Source organism: Pinus tabuliformis, chromosome 3_2 (assembly GCF_031772625.1).
Source record: "Pinus tabuliformis cultivar Carrire ecotype Pingquan chromosome 3_2, CPIR1, whole genome shotgun sequence".
NCBI lineage: Eukaryota > Viridiplantae > Streptophyta > Pinopsida > Pinales > Pinaceae > Pinus > Pinus tabuliformis.
Genome location: NC_142302.1, coordinates 495,979,089 through 495,995,697, shown reverse-complemented (window position 1 = coordinate 495,995,697; position 16,609 = coordinate 495,979,089). Strand labels below are relative to the sequence as shown.

The 16,609-nt window shown below is 38.3% G+C and overlaps 1 long non-coding RNA gene across 3 annotated transcripts in view; it reads right to left on the bottom strand.

Moving 5' to 3' along the window:
- The window catches only part of LOC149181455 (uncharacterized), a 29,270-nt gene that overhangs the window by 11,972 nt on the left and 689 nt on the right, over nt 1-16,609 (bottom strand). The window lies entirely within an intron of this gene.

The following is a 16,609-nucleotide window of genomic DNA, read 5'->3' as shown; positions in this document are numbered from 1 at the left end:
AGGCACCCCATTATTTTTTGGACCTCTTGTACTGCCCACTGCATAGATTTAATGCTTGAGGACATTGGTAAACTTCATTGGATACATGAGGTTGTGGCGAAGGCAAAATCCATAACCAATCCACACTATTGTCCTAAACACCATGAGAAAATACACTAAAGGTAAAGAGATTGTTCGACCTACAGTGACTAGATTTGCAACAATTTCATATCTTTGCAATATGTGGTCGAGCAAAAGATAAATCTAAAGAGGATGTTCTTGGTACCTGAGTGGATAGCATCCATTCCAAGGCCCTTGAAGGCATTGAAATTGTTGCACTTGCGTTTAATGACAGTTTCTGGAAAGATGTCGAAGAGATTATTGCTATGACAGAGTCCCTTGTCAGAGTTCTCATGTACTTCAAGTCTTTTAACTTTTTCATTTTTTAAATTTCATTTCAAGCTTCTTTTTATTCTCAAGGTTGCATATTTCATTAAATTTGAAAGCTTGAACTTTCAAGATGGTTGATGGTGACAAACCCGCTATCGGTCACATTTATGAGATGATGGATCTGCAAAGGAGGCCATCAAAAGAAGATATGGGGATGAGGAGCAGATTATTTGCCTCTTTGGGACATTATTGATGCAAGTTGGGATAGGCAATTGCATTCGCCCTTAAATGTTGTTGGGTACTTCTTAATCCCACAATATTTTTATGATAAGAGAAAATTTAATGAGGATGGGAATGTTGGCAGAGGACTTTTGACATGCATGGAAAGGTGCTTCCCTGTTCCAAAATTTCGAAGTCGTGTCTTTGAATTACAGGTTATAGGATGCCATCTAAATCATTTTCCTATACCAATGCTATATGAGAAAGGACTAAGATGTTGCTAGGTACCCTTTGAGGCTTGAAGGCTTCACCAATTCATTAAATTGGTTTAAACTTTATTCTGTATGTTAAATGTTTTATTAAAGTTTTTTGTCTTTTTAAGTTTTTACTATTTAGTATTTAGTACTTACTACTCACGAACAATTGCCACTTGCTAGGTCTTTGGTGGCAAAACTTTGGTAGTGATACGCTAGATTTGAAGAGATTTGCCATTCAAATCTTAAACCAATAATGCAGTGCTTCAGGTTGCGAGTGCAACTGGAGCATGTTTGAGAAAATACATTCTAAGAAGGGGAATTGATTGACACAAGCGCTTAAATGACTTTGTATTTGTCCATTACAATCTACGACTTCGCAACAAGCAAATACTAGGTGAGATCCTGAATTTGAAGGCTTCATAATCTAATTTGAAGTTTAAACTAAAGTTCAAACTTTAATTCACATTTCAATCTCTCATGATAATGACAAGTTTGGATCATTCACCAATCGGCCTTGAAGAGATAGATCTACAAACTACAAATGCATCAAATTGGGTCCAATTAGAAGAGGCTCCACTTTTAAGCCTACATGGCTTAGAGAACTTTGAGATTCAAGCAAGCGAAGGAGTGGGAGTAATCGCTTCTAGTTCTCACTCTAGGAGTCTTAGACTCTTAGTTACTGATTTTTTACTGATTAGTATGCAGTGTTTTGTAAACTTTTAGAAGCAGATGCTTCTGGTTCTATGTAGTCACTAGTTAAGAGTCTGGACTCGGAACTTTGAAGTTTGTACCATGTTTGGACTCATAAAATATATGAGATACTTATTCATTCATGATATTTTGGACATCTATTGATATTATGCATTGTTTTGACATGACTTTATTGAATATCAATGAAAAATGTTTTTCTTTTTTTTTAATTCAATATATGTGTATCTCTTTATTTATTGAATTCACCGATTTTTTTCCGTTCCGATTAAAACTCTTCGCTCTTTTTCCTCGTCGATTTATTGTTGATTTCGAGTCTGGTAACATTGGTCAATACTCCTATTGCTCAACCAAATTGTGTTTCTCCTCTGTGTGCTATGGAAATCCAAGATCCCTTTGTGTAAAGTTGCCTTTAAACACCCCTTTACAACTTTGTTACACACTCTTACTCTGGTGGTGTTACACGTGTTGTTACACACTCTTACTCCTATGGTGTTCCACTTGTGTTGATGTGCATGCCTCCTCAGTAACAATACAATACCTCCTCAATAACCATAAGATGGATCACCTTCTACACAGGTGTTCAAGTCTCCTTAGGGACTATACGATGGATCCTTAGCATCAATAAGATTGATCACATTCTGTGCAAATGTTAAGGTCTCCTCAGTGATTATATGATTGCTCACCGTTAGCACTGATGTTCATGTCTTGTCAGCTCGAAATTTCCAGCATTTTCTTTTACATACATGATCTGTTTTCTCTCTACCTACGTTTTTTCCCTCTTTGTTCCTGCTTTCCTTTTTCCCCAACCCAAGAAAAAATGAACCTCTGCCAACATATATTCTTCTTATCTAGCTATTTGTTCTCCTCTTTCTTTCACCCAGTACGCCTCCACTTTCGCTGCTCAAGTCCCATCTTGGCGTTGTTATTTTCTAGTCTAGCCAAGATCTTCAATTTGTTTTGTGTCTGTCTGGCCAACATGTTGCAGGCCAATCACATTGGAGCGAAATTCCAAGGATGTTAGATTTAAGTCACGAAGAGTGACTTCAACCTAACATCCTTGGAATTTTACTCGATTTCCTCAAAGGAGATGCCAATTTGTCTTGGAAGATTTGCTTGTTGATCACTCTTTGTTTCTCATCTCTACTATTGGCAAATTCCAACAGACAAATATTGAAATCTCAGCATCAATCCCTTGAATAGGTGCTAATTTGGAACAAAGGATTCTTTCAACAATACTACAATTTCCCCCAACATATATATAGCTGATAAAAAAAAATATTTCCCCTATGCTTTAATTAAAAGGTCTTTCCCACACCCAAAACAAATCTATTCTCCTAACAAAATTTAGATTCGGTGGTCCCAAATCATATATATTTGCTACAATGAGGTCAATCACCTCTGCAGTAGAGTAAGCTTCTAAGTGAATGATTAGGCATTGGATTAAAAGTAACAAGATCAAAAGTTGCTATATATAATATATACAACCTCCTTAGGGAATAGGTCCTCTAACTCTTCTACAGCACTCAGCGTCCTCCAGTTTCTTGTCTGTCACCACAAAGTTCAAATGAAAGAACACAAGTTTAACCACATTACCATAACCTCCTTAGGGAATAGGTCCTCTAACTCTTCTAGAGCACTCAGCTTCCTCCAGTCTCTCGTCTGTCGCCACAAAGTTCATATGTTACCATAATCTTTGGAGCCCATTGAAACAATTATCTTATTTCTTAGCTTGGAAAACGATGAAGCTTATATTCTTCGTGTCTGGCAGATTTTCGTTCCAACAGAGTTTTGATTCCAATAGCTAGTTCAAAAAACAAAGTTGTAAAGAGTAAGTCATGATTCTCTAGAAGATAACTAGCAATTAAAGAGGAAGGGGCCACACTCGAGCATCACTGGGAACCACACTCAAGCATCACTGGGAAATTTTGTACCTCGACAAAGGCTAATTGTAAAGAGTCATAATGAGACACTTCCTCAGGTGCCTGAAATTAATAAATAAATAAAAATGTACCTCGAAAAAGGCTAATTGTAAAGAGTCATAATGAGACACTTCCTCAAGTGCCTGAAATTTTTCTTCTATATTCTTCTTCTCTTTCTAGTTTTGTAGATCAATAGCAATTTTTCTACTATCTTCTTCTTCTCTTTCTAACTTTGTAGATCAAAAGTATTAACTGTGCTTGGAAAGGAAGAATCAAGAATCAAGAAAGCATTTCATATATATAGTGATAACTCATTTCTTAATATGAAAGAAGGATCAATAGAATTAATTGTACTTGAATAGAAAGAATCAAGAAAGCATTTCCTGTACATGGTGATAACTCATTTCTTAATATGAAAGCATATTGACAGGCCAATGAAGCAGGGGTTCACTCGTGAGGTTGATGAAGAGTACCAAGCTCCATTCCTACAAAGCTCTACCCTGCTCGAATAGCTTGAGTTTTAGTAGGTCGGCTGTTACTCCTAAACAAATTTGGCATATAGATACCCTCAGAATTTGGAAAGGGTGCTGTTCTTTAACAAAATTGCTATGTAAAGATAACCATCACATCATATTTGTTTCATATGAGAGACAAGAGATATAATAAAATTTATTTAACAGGAAACCAGAAGATTCCCCCTAGAATCTGGGAAGGGTATTGTTCTTTATCAAAATTATAATGTAAAGATAACCATCAGATCATATGTGTTTCATTTGAGAGACGAGATATAATGAAATTTATTTAAGAAGAAGAAACCAAAAGATACCCCTAGAAACTGGGAAGGGTATGGTTCTTTATCAAAAATGTAATGTAAAGATAACCATCAGATCATGTGTTTCATGTAAGAGACAAGCGATATAATGAAATTTATTTAACAACAACAAATCAGAATCTACAATATGAATTCCCAAAAACATAATCTTACATATTTCAGTATGTGGAAGTTCATGGTTATTTAGAGTTCAATTATAATTATAATTTCTGGACTTTAAAATTGTGAAAGTCTACCCATTATCAAAGAAATGAGAGACACTCTACCCATCATTGGCAGATCAAATTGATCAAATTGAAACTTTGAAGGGGAGCAAAGCTTCAATTGGATTCTCTAATGATGGCTAGGGTGTCCACTCAAAACAATGGGAATGTTCCTAAATTATTAGAGTTAAAAATCTGTCTTACTTGAATCATCTTCTAGGCTATTTTTTCATAAATTTGTTAAAATAGATTCATAATTTTTACGTAGCTAATTTGCTCAAATACCCAAATAATTTTCACGTGACTAATTTGCCCAAATACCCAAATATCAACTCTTGATGCTAGGGGTAACAACTGTCACAAGTGTAAGGGACAAATAAATGCAGTCACTCTACCTCAAACCAGCACAATTAAGCAAGGAGAAAGACAATTCACCCTCATGATATAATGGTTATGCATCTTACAATTAATCAAGGAGAAGGACCATTCACCCTCATGATATAATGGTTATGCATCTTAACCCCAGGAAAAGGATCACAAACAGGTTCTTTCCCCTCTACCAGTATCAATGGCTAAAAGTCACATTAATTTGTGGGGCGGCAAAATGAAAGACCCGTAGCAACTGAAAATGGAGATAGAGATAAAGCAATGGATTCAATCTTCTTAGGCATTTGTCACTTCTGTTGCTTGCTTTTATCTCCTTGTTGTCTAGGTAAAAAATAAAATCTGTTTTAGTTGTTGTTTTAAGGGTATTGCTCAGATATATCAATGTTAATGCCAGAGGTAATGAGCAAATTAGAAAGTAGGGAAGCTTGGACAAGTGGCCACCAAAAGTGGTCACACCTACCATGGGTAGGAGATGGAAAACATGTGTGGTACCTCCACTGGTGACCACACCTACCATGGGTACGGGTTGGCAAACATGTGCAGGACAATGTTAATGCTAGGGGTAATGAGCAAATTATAAAGCAAGGAGACTTGGACAATTGACCACCAATAGTGGTCACACCTACCATCAGTAGGGGATGGCAAACATGTGTGGGACCTCCACCTCAAACCAACATGATTGTTGATAATTATAGCTTGGACAGGTGCCTGTACATATTCTAAAATTCAAGCATGCAGAAGACGTCCAAAATCCTTTTTAGGTGTTTGCTCATGAGAAGTGATTAATATGATTTATTTCCCCTAGTCTAACTTAGGAAAAGTACACTAATTAATTTACTTGATTAATGTTTGCTATTTAAGGAATTAGATCGAATCTCTACCGTTGATCTCAAGTGAGATTTATGATCTAATCTTAGACACTCATCACGTTGATCTCAGTGAAACTTATGATTTAATCTTAGCCACTCATCACCTAGGAGATTAGGGTTAGGGATTTGTCTTAATGAAATTATACAATAAGTCTATAAGTCTAAGGGAGAGGTGAAAGACACATTATTCTTGGAGGAGCAATTTTCTCAAAAGTGAAAGACTCAAAATTGAAGAGAAGAAGAAAAGTGTGCAACAAGGAGATTTCAACAAGAAGAATTCAGGAGCCAAGATCTTGGAGAGACCGGAGGGCGAGATTACAACAAGAAGAATTCAAGAGCCAAGATCTTCGAGAGAGAGGAGGGCGAGTTTTGTGAGGCAGCCAAGTTCTAGTGGAGGATTGCGCACGACCTAAAAGAGGGGTCAATTTCTCTGATGCGTAGGGGACTGTATAGATGGAAAAGAAAAGGTCGAATTGCAAGAGTTGAGTTTTTAAAGGCCGAAAATCTTCAAGGGTAGAATTTTCTAGCAGGCTGAAATTTCTAGGAGGTGATATTTCCAAGTTTTAAATTGATGTATTTCCTGTGTTCTCTAAGGGTTGTTTTCCTTGGTAAAGGAGCCCTAATTTTCTTAAGTAATAGAAAAGTGGAGAATTTGTTGGGCAAATTGTTGTTATTGTGAATGATTTTCTATTTTTAATTCCACAAATTATGAAGTTAAATACCAATGTATTTATTTTTAACAATTTTAGGTGAAATATTTTTTGGGTATAAAATAAATTGCTAGGAAAATTTAATTAGTTCTTGTATAAAAATTAACATGGTATTGAAGCACTAAAACTTTGAGGAGAATGAATATCAATTTGTCACAAGGGTTGTAACGACAAAATGATTTATTTTTTTAGTTTTATGGGGTTTCAGTATTTGATTTAGAAGTTGTGAAGATGATTGCAACTAAGTTGGGGTTTGAAGACCTGTTGGAGGGTGCATCCAGCTATAAGTCTATAAGAGGATATTATTAGTGTTAATGGAGAATGAGATTTGGGAGCCTACGAGTAGCATGCCCACCCCCTGTTGATGTTTCACAACTGGCTGCCCGTAACCAAAAGAGCGTGAAGTACAAGAGAATCATCCTGGATGGGGTGAGAGATCATGTGATCCCTCATCTTTATAGGAAGAAATCTGCAAGGGAAATGTGGGGAAATGTGGGAGGCTTTGACTAAGTTCTAATGAAAATGGTGTTGAAGGAGAAGTTGTGGAACAACAAGATGTCCAAGTTAAATACAGTTGCTACATCTCTCACCAAGATCACATAGGTCCAAGATGAGTAGGCTAGAGATGGGAAGGCAATATCAAATTAAGAGTTGGTTAGGACAACCTTACATGGATTTTCAAAGCCATGGGTATTCTTCAACAAAGGGATCAAAGCAAGAGAGAACCTAACTAGGAGAGGCTATGGGATGATTTCATTCAGGGGGAGATTCAATTCAAGGAGTCTTTTCATGGGAGCTAGTCCAAAGGTGATGATGAGAACCTTGCCCTTGTTAATCAGGCAAGGAAGGGAATGGGGAAGAACAACACAAGAGGAAAGAATACCTTAAAAGAGGGAGAAAAGGAGGACATGAACAAAGTGAAATGCTTTGCAAGTCACAAATTTGGCCTCTATGCAAGTCAGTGTCCAAACAAAAATAATGGCAAAGGGAAGTCACAAGTTGCAACATCAATAGACTCAAAAGTGAGCAAGTTTTCCAACAAGTTCAAGGAGTTCAAGGTAGTAACATGTATTTCTGGCACCACTGATAAATATGCATGGTTCGTGGCCAGTGGAGCATCTCATCATATGACGTGATTGTAGGAGTAATTGGCCAGCATGAGAGAGAATGACTTTGTAGAGCTTGGCAAAAGTGCCAAGTGTGCAATAAAGGGCTTCGAGCTATTCAATTCGAGATATTACAGATGTTTTTTATGTTGTAGGGCTAGACAAGAACCCTCTTGCAGTCTCAGCCATGAAGGACAAGGGATATGAGGCTTGTTTCCGGGAGGGGTAGGTGATTATCAAGTCCAGATCTTCAACTTCTAACACAAGATGAGTTATTGGGAGGAAAGGGTTAGCCGGTACGTGCCTTGGTTCATGATAGTGATAACTTTGTGCAAGTTGTGGCATAGGTAAATGGAACATTTGAATCACAAGGCTTTGCCTGTATTTCGGGAGATTGTCATTAATCTTCCTTAGTTTAGTGTGGAGGAATAGGGTGTTTGCAAAGGGTGTGCACTTGGCAAGTATGCCAAGACCACTTTCCCACGCAATGATTCCAAGTCCAAAGGGTTGTTGGATATAGTACATTCTGATGTGTGTGGTTCTATGTCAGTAGGGTCCTTGAGTGGGTACAACTATTATGTGACTTTTATAGGTGATTGTTCTATGAGGACATGGATTTACCTCATGAAGACCAAGGATAAGGTCTTTAATCAGTTTCGAGAGTTCGTGGAAAACCAGACTGGGAGGAAGATCAGAGTCCTTAGGTTGGACAATGAGGGTGAGTATACCTCAAATGAGTTCAAGGAATTTTGCAAATAGGAAAGCATCAAGAAAAGATGACAGTTCCTTACAACTCCCAACAAAATGGGGTTGTTGAGAGGAAGAATAGTGCCATCATCGAGGTTGTTAAAGCCCTGATCCGTAATCAATATCTTCCCATGCTCCTATGAGGAAAAGGATGCAACATAGCAATTTATATTCAAAACAAGAGTCCTCACAAGTTCTTAGCCTTTAGGGGATAAGACTTTTGAGGAGATGCTGACAGGAGTGAAACCAAAGGTTGGGCATTTTTGTATCTTCGAGTGTCCAGCGTATATCCATGTACCATCAGAGAAGAGGACAAAGTTGGAGCCCTCAAGACAAAAGGGCATTTTCTTTTGGGTGCAATGAAACTTCCAAGGCATATAAGGTGTGCATTCCATCACAAGGGAAGACAAAGGTGAGCAAGAGCCTTTGAAGGTTGAGGATGTTGATATTTGCAACTATGGTCAGTCTTCATTGTTGGAAAAAGTAACTAGTTTCGGTCTTCATAATTGTCATTATGTATATCTTAATGTAATGAGCAAAAGAAGAAAGAAAAATATTATTTTCAAGCATGAGTTTCATGCTTTGCTTTATTTTGTTGATCAACTAGGTCAAGCATGCATTTCATGCAGTCAAAAGAGTCATTATCATCTATACAAGACCCATTTGTGCAAGTTGTAACATGTAAAAGATATTATTTTTGTGTCTAGAAAGTAAAATTTGACCTCCAAAACCAAAACAGCCCTGCCAATGAAAAGTCGACCTAGGAGAGGCTTATTCAACCTAATGTGAAGGGTATGTAAGGAAGAGAGTTTGAATCATTCAAACACACTTCAAAAGTTCAATCTCAAGCAAGAAAAGGGAGACAAGAAGAGCGAAGAACAGGAAGTCAAAGAGCAAGAAGAAAAATCTGATTTTTTGCTTTGATTCTCTCACACGTGTGAAAATTAGGAATTTTGCAGCTACTAGGAGGCCAAGAATTGCAAGTCTAAACTGTAAGTCTGATGTAAAGGGTCAAAACTGAGATTTGGAGCAAATTCAAAGAAGCATGACTTTCGTTGACTTTGAAGACTTTGACTTGCTTAAGGAAGGATTCCTTGGAGGGTTGACTTGGTGCTTGGAGGAGGTTTTAACTTTGGTCTTTGGGTCTTGAATTTCTCATTTGACTTGATTCTATAAAAAGAGAAGAAGTTATTTCAATGTCTTCCCTTGGGATTTTGCCCTAGATTGGAGCCTAAATTTTGTGTTCATTGTCTTTTATGATCCTCATGGTTTATGCTCTTGGTAATTGTCTGATGAAGAAAATCTAATAAAGAATAATAAGAAGTTAACTAAATTTCACAAGCAATTATTAAGGATAAGGAGAATTGTTTAAATGCATGACCTACTAAGTTTTCCAACATTCATAATGTATGCTTGAGTCATTAGGAATTTGTAAAGCATATTTTTAAACGCTAAAGAAAATTATTTTGTGACACGTCCCATTTGAACTTTCAAAAGAAAGAAATTCAAAATGAAAAGTTTTGGCTCCAAATGGTTATGTCGACCTCCTCCCTTCTCAAATAGCCAAGTTGGCTCCAACAAAGGACACACCCATTCGGCCTAAAGAAAAACTATATAAAGTGCCAATTCGTTCCTCTATCAAGCTAAGAAGGAGCTTGCATCTTCTGTGGAAATTTCGGATGGTCTGAAACAAGCTTTTTCGTATGTTTTGAGGCAGCTTTGAGGTAGTTCGCATGGCAGTTTTGAGGTAGTTCTAAGGTAGCTTGTTCATCTACTCTAAGGTAGAAAAGCTCGCAATTCCGAGGTAAAAAAGCTCGCAGTTCCGAGGTAAAAAAGCTCGCAGTTCCGAAGTAAAAAAGCTCGCAATTCTGAAGCAAAGAGACTTGCATCTTTGAGGCATCATATTTGAAGCAAAGAGATTCGCATCTTAGAGGCATCATATAGTATAAGTTTGAGGCAGCTAAGAGGAGCAAAGATCGACATCTGAACCATCCTAGTAGAGCAGCATTTTTTAGGCTAGAGCAAAGTTTGTTTTGAGCGAGATTGACCTGACTAGAAGGATGGACCTTGGACCAAGCTTGAATTAGTTATTGACCTAGATGTGTCTCTATCGAAATAAAGAATTCTCTATTGAAAAGGGTGGTTGGGTTTTACTCCATTGCGGGTTTTCCCAGGGTAAATCTCTTGTGTTCTTGTGTGGCTGTCTCTTTATGATCCTTCTATCTTATTTACTATATGGTTGATGTCTTATGTGTAATTATTGAATGATGGAATTAATGAAAAAAATAAGAAAAGAAAAAATCATCAAAAATAATTATCATTAAAGAAGACCATGTAAAAATCAACAGACGAGAGGCCAACACCAGCAACAACTACTCAGTCTTCAGATCAAGAGGAGGAGCAAGAGGCACCTTCTAGTTCTGTTAAGAGGAGGCTGAAATGGCTAGAGTAGACACTAAGAGATGCTCAAGAGCATGTGAAGGCTCTTAGTAGTACTTTCAAGGAGAGCAAACCACCGAGATAGTTTCCTCATTAAATGGCACTCATGACTGACATCATTGACTATGAGACTAGCAATTACGAGGAGGCAATAGGCCAACAAGTTTGGCAAGACGCCATGGTAAAAGAGTATGTTTCTATCATGAAGGATGATGTCTAAGGCATTCTATTGCAGCCAAAGGGGAAATTAGTCGTTAGTTCGAGATGGATCTTCAAGATCAAACATGCTACAAATGGGAGCATATAGAAGTACATGGCTAGGTTCGTGGCCAAAGGTTTTTGTTGGACACCTAATCCTCCATGGGTTGGTGTGAAATGTGAACAGTCACCAGAGTCCAAAAGACCACTTGGTATATGAAGACTAAGGGTCACAAGGAATTGTATTATTGTTAATAGAATGTATCTCACGTTTATCCTACTCTAGTTGTCTTTTCCATGTGTGTTTGACATGGTATCAGAGCGGGCGATCTCTTGCCCTAAATTGAGCCACTGATTTTGTGGCCTTTCTGCCTGATAACTCTGCAATGCGTATCAAAGTGGGTTGGTCAGACCTGGCCCTTTGCCATTCAGATTTGTGATTCTGAATCCTCTATCCACCAAATTTGAGTTGAGTTTCTGCCTACTGTTCCATATAAAAAAATAACGGACAAACGCACCTAAGGATTTTTAAGAAACGATTGATATGTTTTATACTCAGTGTTCCCTTTGCTCGTCATTTATGTTTGTGCTCCATCAGTGACTGTTTGCCTTATCTTCTGACAGAATTAAAAAAATAAAAAATAAAAATAAAAGGTAGAGGTTCTTTCTGGCAAATAGAGTGCTATCTATTTCAGTGATAACACTCCCTACACATGTTTGCGGCATTTCAATTCTCTTTGTGCATGTCAGCAACATTCTGAGAGAGGAGCTCTACATGTTTGTCTTGTGTGCCATTCTGAAAGAGGAGCTTTGCATAATCCTAATTTAGGTTTGCATAGTCATTGCCAATGTTGGGAGATTGCCCAGCGACACGACACTAGGAGACCTGTCTTCGTAGGCACAATTAATATCATTTTTCCTTGCACTTTTTGTGCTTTTATTTTGTTGACTTTTAACGGTGATGAAAAAACATTGGGAAAAGCAGCGACGAAGAAGGAAGAAGGGGAACTTGGCATATCTGCGAAATTTCATTCATATCCCATTATCAGAAAGAAATTGCTTCATGTATTGTCGGTTGCACTCTGATTTTGCAATTCAAACAATGGTTTTGGAGCTAAACACGACCTAGATTCCATGCTCATTGTGATTGTGTTTGATTTGAGGACTTTGGTTTGAAGCCTGTGGACTTCTTGGTTTGCCAAAACTACATGATTTTGTTGGGTAAGCCGCTGATAGATAGAAACAAACCCAATTTTTGAAGCCGACTTGTGAAAGTCGTGGAAGACTATTAAAAAATGTGTGAAGTTGAGGCCATAGAGGAATGTTGAGAAATGCCTTGAAGCAAGGAGTTTATATGTGCACATTCTTCATGTGTCATTCCTGCCTGGTATGATCGTTGAATGGTGATATATGCATTGAACCGTAAAGTATATGCTTGTGGAATCTGCGTTGAACCATGTGAATTAAATATCGTACGTTTGGTCTGTTGTCCACTGAATGGTACATGTCATATTGGAGTTTGGTACATAGTTATATAGCAAAGCAGCCAAGGTTTACATAATAGAATGATTCTTTATAGAGGTGATGTATTCATATTGTGCGCATACAACAATTTTGTTGTGGTTTATTATCCATGTCACGGTGATGTATTCCCTTCTGGCGGTTTCAATCTTGCATTAAATTGGTAATTTCTCCTAAAAGATTTGCATTAAAGAATGAGTTTAAGCAGCGTCGATTATGACTTCGAGTTCGGTGAATTAGTCGATGATGTTTCCATTCTTGACTGAATTCTATAGTCCACAGTTAAACACAGAACAAGTTCTCTAACTGTAATCTCTAGTGAAGTTCGGCTCTCTTTTTTTGCAACGTGAAGGAATTTGAATATGTTGAAGTTGTGATAGGTAAAGAGAAAAAAAAGAAGGTTCTTGTGCTTCCCTATTGTTGCCTTGATATCTATAGTGAACACTTTTGGACTCTTTCACATTCAAGTTCAAAAGTTGGCAAATTAATTTTCTAAAACCATTGTTTCTACAAGTACATTTTTGGTCATTTGTTGACTTGAATTGTTTGAATAATGGAGAAAATTCATGGATTATTAGAGTTATTAAGCACTCTAATCTTATCTACTGGTGGAAGCACAGTTAAAGTCAGCAAAGACACTCTCGGAGATATTCAAACCTCTACAACATGCACAAGAAAACATAGAATTTTTGTAGTTTGAATCATAGTTACAACGAGAAGAATTACAACAATGGAGTCATCATTCTGAACCTGTTTCTGTTCAGAGCATTGAGACAGACTCCCATCAACATCAAGAATATAAAGTTGAGGTTGGCCATATGAAAGATCAACAGCAACAACAACAGAATGTTAAATGCCAACATTGTGACCGAGTTGACCATATGAAAGATCATTGTTTTGATCTTCATCCATGTGAGCATTGTCATAAAACCACTCAGTCTTCAAACACATGCTTCAAAAACAAACCTCCTACAAGAACAAAAATTCACCTTGGATGGATCGCTTCTTGGCAATGGGCTTCAACAATGAAGAAGATATTTCAATCATATTTCAGAACTTGTTCTAGAGTATTGAACAATCTTACATTTGAGTTTTCTCCATCTTCTCACCTTGTATCTGACAAGGGGGGAAGTGATGGTCATCTACAAGCTTCAAAGCCACATCAAGCGAGCCTGAGCCACAACCTGTCATACTAGATTTAGAGTTGTAGCCAGAGAGGATGCTCCTGAGCATGCCATTGGTTGGTGGTTAGCCTTAAACCATCTATGCGGGGTGAGACCTTCCTTTTCAGGCTGAGTTTCACCTTCTTTAAAGAATTGGGGACACTTCCTCTAGCAGAAGACTTCAGTTTCTTGCCAGTTCTGGAAGAGTTCCAGGAATTTCATTAAGCATTCCAGAATTGGTGGTCATCCTTAAACCATCGCAGGTTGTAGACCTCCCTTTTCTAGGTTGAAGGTCTCCCTCTCCGAAGCATTAGGGACAATTCCTCTAGCAGAAAATTTCAACTTCTTGCCAGACTTGGAAGAGTTCTAGAAACTGCACTAAGCATCCCAGTGTTGGTTGTTATCCTTCAACCACCCCCTTATACCAACATTTCAGAGAACACATTCAGCCTAGTGTTGCCATGCATTTTTGCACATTTTTTTTTACAACTCTCTTCTTGGACTCATACATACCCCTTCGGATTAAGGGGGAATGTTGGACACCTAAGCCTCTATGGGTTGGTGTGGAATGTGAACAGTCACCAGAGTCCAAGAGACCACTTAGTATATAAAATCCAAGGGTCACAAGGAATTGTATTTATATGTGAATATTGTTAATAGAATGTATCTCACATTTATCCTACTCTGGTTGTCTTCTCCATGTGTGTTTGACAGTTTTTCCCAAAAGGACGGAAAGGATTACGAGGAGACATTTGCTCCAAACATTGGATACACTTATGTTAGGGCTCTTATGTTTATTGATTCAAAGATGGGATGGAGGATACATCAGTGTTTTTTTAGTACTAGTACATATAGCATGTCCTTTACTTCCAATGAACCTCCTAACTCGAGTTGGAACTTAACAGTTCCAACACCCCTCACTGCATTCTTCGCATCAATACCACCACAAACAAGTCTCAATCACTATCCATTAGACTGCTAAATAGCTCCTATGCCTCTTCTTACATGGTATGATGCACCACTATCCAGGTACAAGTCAATCCTTCTGATGGTGTCGGTTGATAGATAAGAGACAAATGAGAAGCCCTTCTTAAACTTCAATGCAAACTCATGAACCATTGTTGACACTGATGTTTGTTGCAACTTCCCCTTCCCCTTTTTCTTCCTCTCTAAACATTGTGATACATAGTGCCCATTCTTGTGGCATGCAAATCATTTCATTTTGCTCAAAGCCTTCTTCGTTCTAGCTTGTGAAGTAGCCTGTCCACCTGTATTTTTCTTCCTCTTTCCTTGCCTTTCTTAATAGGTAAGGGAAAGGTTCTCATCATCACTCCTCTATTGGCCTCCTAGAGATTCCTCCTTAATCACCTCCTGAACAAAATCATCCCATAATCTTTCCCAATTAGGATGATTCCCTTCATGAAAAGAGTCCATAACTTAGTGAAGCCATTCAAGATCGTCCTTACCAATTCAGCCCCTGTCATGGTCGCCCTAACCGTTGCCGACTCATCACATACCTATGTGATCTTTGTCGAATAACTAGTCATGGTATTTGCTCTGGTCATCTTAGTGTTCTTGAGTTTCTCTCTTAGCAGCATTTTTCTGTTTGCATCATCACTCTGATAAAGCGTCATCAGAGCCTCCCACATGTCCCTTCTTGTCTTCTTCTCAGATAGGTGAGGAATCACATGATCCCTCACCACATCCAAGATAATTCTCCTAGCTTTCACATACTTTTAGTTATAGCTGGCCAATTATGTAACATCTATAGGCATCGTGAGTTTGGAGTTAGCAAACTCCCATATGCCCTTCTCCATGAGAATCAATGAAACCCTCACCTTTCGAGGACTGAACTTAGATGCACCCTCAATGCTATGTACACTATGGTTGATATGTGGCTCTCACACAAACTATAGGACTGTGACTACTCCTTTGTCGACTTCATTGTTGTCACCATTACTCCAACGCACCAGCTGGTATGGTCTCCCTCTAAGAGGTGATCACCCATCACTACTCGTTGTACTACAAACTGGCACCACGCTTATGCAACTCTCCAACCTTGTATGCCCCTTGTATAATCTTTGCTTCGTTATCGGCAGCACCTCTAAGACTTCACCCAATCTATGGTTGACTGCTAGATTCCTCTACAACGCGGCTCTCCTTGTTTGAATGACTATGTTTTGACCACTTTGCGGCACCATATGGGCTTTACAATCGCAACTCTCTTGTCAGCTAACAGTTTTATTGCTGACCTTGCTAGATTTGATTGCAGCTGGATTTTTCCTCTTAGCCCAACCACTGTTGTCCTCGACAGTTGGTTTTCGTTGCCCCATACATTGTTGACACTGACTCAACAATGGTTACAGGCAGCTTCTTTGACAGCCCTCTCCTTCCTCACATACACAACTTGTTAGAGTTGGCTTGCCCTACAACTGCCAACTACTATTTTGGTTGTTGGCTTGACTAGCGTCCCATTCGACCTCTACCTCTTCTACTACCAATTCAACCTCTATGATTACCACATCCCTTGTGGTCTCAAATCACACCATTCTTTGTGGTGCCTAATAGATCTGCCAGCAAATATTCACCCTTTCAGTCTGGGAAGTTATTATAGAATTCATCTTATCAGATACTTTGTTTTGGGTTGAGTGTTTTCTACTTCATTTATTCATGCTTGGATGATTTTGTCTAGTAATTAGCTAATTATCTGGCCTTTGAGTTCAATTGTTTTGCAACCAAATCTGAAACCCTGAAGTTGATATCCTTTGACTCCATGCCCAATGGATTTTTGCTTAGTCCAACCACTCCATTAAAACCTTTACCCTACCTAAGATCTGGAGACTGATCTGAGCAAACAACTAGTTGTTGAAGTGACATTGGACCACTGAGTTCTAGAGAAAGCACTCTCTAGGTTGGAAGGGCCAGCTTCCGACCTCCAAGACTAGTTCAAGGGTTGCCT